A 5,754-nucleotide genomic window follows, 5' to 3' on the forward strand; every position below is an offset into this window, starting at 1 on the left:
GAGGCCTGTTTGGTGGGGCAGTGGAATTTGTCGAGTATTCCCAAGCTTCCTGGGAACCTTCGCTGGGGTAAAAGGGGCATTAAAACACTTGGGGTTTACTTGGAGAGTGGTGACTTTGTGAAGCAGAACTGGGAGGGAGTGCGGGAAAAGGTGGAGGCTAAGCTGTCTAAATGGAACCGGTTGCTCCCCTACCTGTCCTACAGGGGTAGAGTTCTAGTAGCTAACAATCTAGTTGCCTCATCTTTATGGCACAGATTGCTTGTTTTAGTGCCACCACCCGGTCTTCTAGAAGAGGTGCAGCGGCTTCTGGTGAAGTTTGCCTGGTCGGGACACCATTGGCTTCGTGCGGTGGGCCTGTATCTTCCTGTGGTGGAGGGGGGACAAGGCCTAATAGATGTTTTGTCCAGAACAGCAACCTACAGACGGCACAGAGGCTGCTGTATGGCTGTGGTCACAGCTGGATGACTTCTGCTCAATTGCTGCTTAGGAGAGCGGGCCGGCTTGGATTGGATAAACACCTCTTTCTTCTGAAGTTGGATCAAGTGGATCTGTCTGGACTTGTGCCATTTTACAGCTCGGTGGTTAACGCCTGGCGGACACTGAAGGTCGCACGTACTCCTGAGCCCAGACCTGGGATGTGGCTTTTCGAGGAGCCACTGTTTTTTAATGACTTTTTTCCCAGCACTGTATTTTCTTCTGCTACAATAAGGACCAAGTTTGTGGAGGCTGGCGTTGTCAAACTGGGTCATCTTACGAGAATGTCTATGGGTGCACTTGGTGGTGTCACAGGCATTAAGTCCTACAGAGTGCTGGAGAGAATTATGGAGGAAGTTTGGCAATCGCTGTCGCCATCACTGAGAGACTTTGCTGGAGATGGTGTCCTAGCTGATCAATGGGCTGATGACAGCGAATATGTTTTCCCTTCATTGATGGTCAGTCCTGCCTTTGAGGAGCAGCCTGAGGGGAGTGGCATGCTTCTCTCCCTGGGGACACCAGTGCTGGATATTTTCAGCTCTTGTGGGAAGAAGCAGCTTTATTTATGCTGTGTTAAGGTGCTGAATTTCCGCTCTGTGGTTGGAATCAGGGAGTCAAAATGGACTGAGTTTTTTGCTTCAGATTCTACCCCTAAAGGCAGGTGGAGGGTGCTGTATAAGCCCCCTGTTGAAAAGCGGATGGCTGACCTCCAGTGGAGGATTGTACATGGAGCAATAGCCACGAACAGACACAGAGCCCACCTGGACCCAAGCACTGGGGAGGGTTGTCCTTTTTGTTCAGAAAGGGAGACGCTGGAGCACTTGGTGGTCTGTTGTCCGCGGCTAGTGGGTTTATTTTCTTTGTTACAGGAGTGGGTGGAGTCTTTGGGGGAGACTTTCTCTGTACCTTTGTTTGTTTTTGGCCCTAAGAATTCAGTGCAGAAAAGACGGACCTTGGTTCTGATTAATTTTTTGTTTGGCACAGCTAAGCTGGCAATATGGAAGACTAGGAAGAACCAGATGCTAGGTCAGGGTTGGACTGATGTTATGCAAAGTCTAAAGGGCCTGTTGGCATCCCGTCTGAGAGTGGAGCATGCTTTTTACTCTCTGACTAGTAGTCTGGACTCCTTTGTAACTATGTGGGGGATTGGACGGGTTTTGTGTTCAGTACGAGCAGATGGGACACTTGTTCTTAACTTTTAAGTGTGTGTGCTGGGTACCTTAGTTAATGGTTAGTGTACAATGAATGTTGCTGATTATGTGGTAGCATTTTTGTGTTAGTTTTTTGTTTTTGTTTTGTTTGTTTTTGTTTAATTTGGTGTAAATAAAGTTGTGTGAAAGTCTCACTCTCTCTCACACACACACACGCACACGAACTCACTCACTCACTCACTCTCTCTCTCTCTCTCACACACACACTCACACACACTCACTCTCTCTCACACACACACGCGCACACTAACTCACTCACTCACTCTCTCTCTCTCTCTCTCTCTCACACACACACACTCACACACACTCACTCTCTCTCACACACACACGCGCATACTAACTCACTCACTCACTCTCTCTCTCTCTCTGTCACACACACACACTCACTCTCTCTCTCACACACACACGCGCACACTAACTCACTCACTCACTCACTCACTCTCTCTCTCACACACACACACACACACACTCACTCTCTCTCTCTCACACACACTCACTCTCTCTCACACACACACTCATTCTCTCTCTCTCTCTCTCTCACACACACACACACACACTCACTCTCTCTCACACACACACACTCATTCTCTCTCTCTCTCTCTCACACACACACACACTCATTCTCTCTCTCTCTCTCACACACACACACACACTCTCTCTCTCTCACACACACACACTCATTCTCTCTCTCTCTCACACACACACACACTCATTCTCTCTCTCTCTCTCTCACACACACACTCACTCTCTCTCTCTCACACACACACACTCATTCTCTCTCTCTCTCTCTCTCACACACACACTCACTCACTCTCTCTCTCTCACACACACACACTCATTCTCTCTCTCTCTCTCACACACACACACACACACACACTCATTCTCTCTCTCTCTCTCTCTCTCTCACACACACACACACACACGCACACTAACTCACTCACTCACTCTCTCTCACACACTATAAGAAGATTGTCGATTTATATATCCATGTGTTTTCTAATTTTTGCATTCAAGGTGGTGTATTTTTTGGGGGGGTTGTTTTGTTTTGGGTTGGTGCAGCAGTTGGTGATACATTGCACATTTCTATTTGTACTCTATCCTTCTATTCTATTCCTGCCCTCCTCCTGTTTTTTTTTCTCTTGCCTGTCTTGCCTTAGACATCGTCATAATCGTCACATTAGAGCGCACATAATGTAATAAATAAACAGATTCACATGAACAAGAAGACCCTACAGAGATTCTCTATAGCTGTTCTTGCAAAAGCAAAATGTGTTTGGCACCACACACCACATTCAGATCACAATTGTGATCGCAAAACCTGCCAGACAGGACAGGATATATATATAAAAAAAAAAAAGGAGTGAGGAAGAAGGATGATAATAAAAGAGATAATAGAAAGAAGAAATAAAGAATCTCCTACCTGCATAGAATTCTGGGATGGAGACAGCGCTAAACACTGGATTTAATTTCCAGCCTGAAACAAAAAAAAAGCAAGACAAAGATCAAAATAAGATGGGCAGGGAAATAGGGAAGACCTTTTTACTGTAACATGGTATAAGGATACACTCACTAAATATGTATGTGTGTATTCATATGTCAGAAGTGGCTGTGTAGAACAGAGAGTGAAATGCAGCTATCTCAAGAAGTCCCACATTGTCACATGAAACCGAATAAATAAATAAAACTGGTTTAAAGAATTACAAAAATACACTAAGTACATCCCCAAGTTTTAGACCATTTGGGTTATTAAATTTTTATCCTTTTAGAATCTTTTTACATTGGTCTCTTTTAGACAATCTAAAAAGGTAACACTTTTTAACACAAACTGCAAAGTACCTTGTAATTACATGTAATTTCAACATATTTAATCTTTACAATGTAACTAATATTTACCTGTAAATAACTAAAACAATGAAAGAATGAAATTAATACACTATAAGTAAATTTAAGTACTATGTAAGTAATTTAAAAAAAACTAACTATATTTCGCCATCTTACATCAAAGTAATCATCAAAGTGCTTTTCGGGGTGTGGCACATGTCATGGAGTGCCTTAACTGACTTCTGGGTATTTTACAGTGAGGTAAGTTTAAGCACAGTGTAACTAATTTTAAGTAATTAGTAAGTAATTTTAAGTGGAACTGATTAAAACTACTTTTTAAGTACAGCATATGTTATTTTTATATACTGCATAATTGCATGGTAATTTTCCATTTTTTGGGATGTGGGCCATATTATGGAGTCCATAAACCTTACCTAACCTCCAGTTATTTTATAGGTAGGGAGACCCAGATATAACTAGAAAAATTTGCATTTCCTGCGAAAATGCTGTGTGGATGCCTTAACGCTGAAGCTGTCTGCTGAAAAGCTGAAAAAGATGAAAAGTTGCAAAAAGTTGTATGGTGGTGAAAAGAAAAATGTCACCCTGAGCAGGATTCGAACCTGGCCCTCCTGGTCTCAAGGAAACTATCCATTTCCCTGAGCCAAAGTCATTCTTACAAAGAAGAGGTGGAGAGACGGACAATTCTGCTGAAATGAGCAGAAGCTGCTGAGAATTGTGCTGATAAGAGGTGAAAAGGCTGAAAATTTTGCAGAAAAGAGGTGAATCAGCAGAATTTCTGCAGAAAAGAGGCAAAGAAGCAGAACGTTGCGCTGAGAAGAGGTGAATCAGCAGAGTTTCTGCTGAAAAGAGTTCTTTTTTCTGAAAACAGCCAAAAAAGCTGGAATTTGTGCTGAAAAAAATGAAAATTTTGCTGAAAAGGGGTGAAGAAGCTAAAGTATACCAAATCAAAGTATTTGTGCCAAAACATAGTATTTCTGCCATATTGTGATATTTGTACCATAAAAGTTACTAGATTACAACATGAATACGGATTAAAGATGAAAGAAACTGGCAACAAATTCCTCCACTACAAACCAGTCTGATACCACTTCTTTGCAGTGTTCACGTTTACTAAGGCACTACCCAAAAGGTGCCACAAGAGGGCACTCCAACACAAGAGATGACCTATGTACACTGATGCACTTAGTAACAGTCAGCCTCCTACTTAGCCACTACGTAATACAGCGGAAATACAGTAGCAGAAATACAATGTTTTTGCAGAAAAACTGTAATTTCACTCAAATACTATGAAATAGCAGTAATTCTATGATTTGGCAGAAATACTGTACTTCGTACAAATACAATGCTTTGGTACAAATACTATATTTTGATTTGAACTCTATGATTTGAAAAAGATGAAAGCATTGAAAAAGGTGAAAAGGCTGAAAATTTTGCAGAAAAAAGATGAATCAGCAGAATTTCTGCAGAAAAGAGGCAGAACAACCTGGTTCTGCTCAAATTCACCAATCAGAGCTACTGCCTCTGTCTGCTTCATAAGGCTGTGTACTTGTATGTATTTCGGTCCATATTAGAAAAGCTGCTAAAATCATAAAACTTTGCAGAATTGTGATAAATGATCAATATAAATCACATGTCTTGGATAGTGTATAAATGTGTAGTGAAAAAAAAAAAAGTTGAACAAGGTGGGATTGAACCCACGACCTTTGAGCTGCAGAGCCGTGTCATTACTGATTGCGCCACCTGGGAAGGGAGCGGTCGGCTCAAAAACATAGACATGACCAGTCAGAAAATAGATCGCGGTGAGTGGCGAAAAGCGACGTTTTTTGGAGTTACAAAACGTCGTGTAACTCAAAAACTAGGAGGGCTAGCAGCATAATTCTTGTACTGGGTGAATCAGCGGACTTTGGTGTATTTTGACTGCGATTTTCATAGCTCTTTGTACCTCCGTCGCGGAGATATGACGAGAGAAGAAACGGCTTCATTTTCAGAGTGTGAAAACTGAGAGGAGGACAGATTTCCACCCCTCAAACAAACGTAATTTATGGCTCAACGGTAAGATGAATGTAAAAACTGCTTCAACTGTGAGTGTCAGGAGTGTCTGAAGATATATTGGCACAAGCCTCATGTCCTAACTTTGCTTTGTTAAGGAGATATGGCGATTTGAAAATGCCTCCCGTTACAGAATTTCAGCTCTGAATTTCAAAACCTCCCCATAGACTTTGAATGG

At 42.2% G+C, this 5,754-nt stretch overlaps 1 protein-coding gene across 1 annotated transcript in view; it reads right to left on the reverse strand.

Annotated features, from left to right (window-relative positions):
• LOC109194314 (uncharacterized) overlaps positions 1 to 3,112 on the reverse strand; it is a 78,566-nt gene extending 75,454 nt beyond the window's left edge. The window contains exon 1 of the mRNA XM_019358375.2: positions 3,106 to 3,112. The gene's annotated coding sequence lies outside the window, so the exon portion shown is untranslated. The remainder of the gene's footprint in view (positions 1 to 3,105) is intronic.
• Between the last annotated feature and the right edge of the window lie 2,642 nt (positions 3,113 to 5,754).

Source organism: Oreochromis niloticus, linkage group LG4 (assembly GCF_001858045.2).
Source record: "Oreochromis niloticus isolate F11D_XX linkage group LG4, O_niloticus_UMD_NMBU, whole genome shotgun sequence".
In the NCBI taxonomy this organism is placed as follows: domain Eukaryota; kingdom Metazoa; phylum Chordata; class Actinopteri; order Cichliformes; family Cichlidae; genus Oreochromis; species Oreochromis niloticus.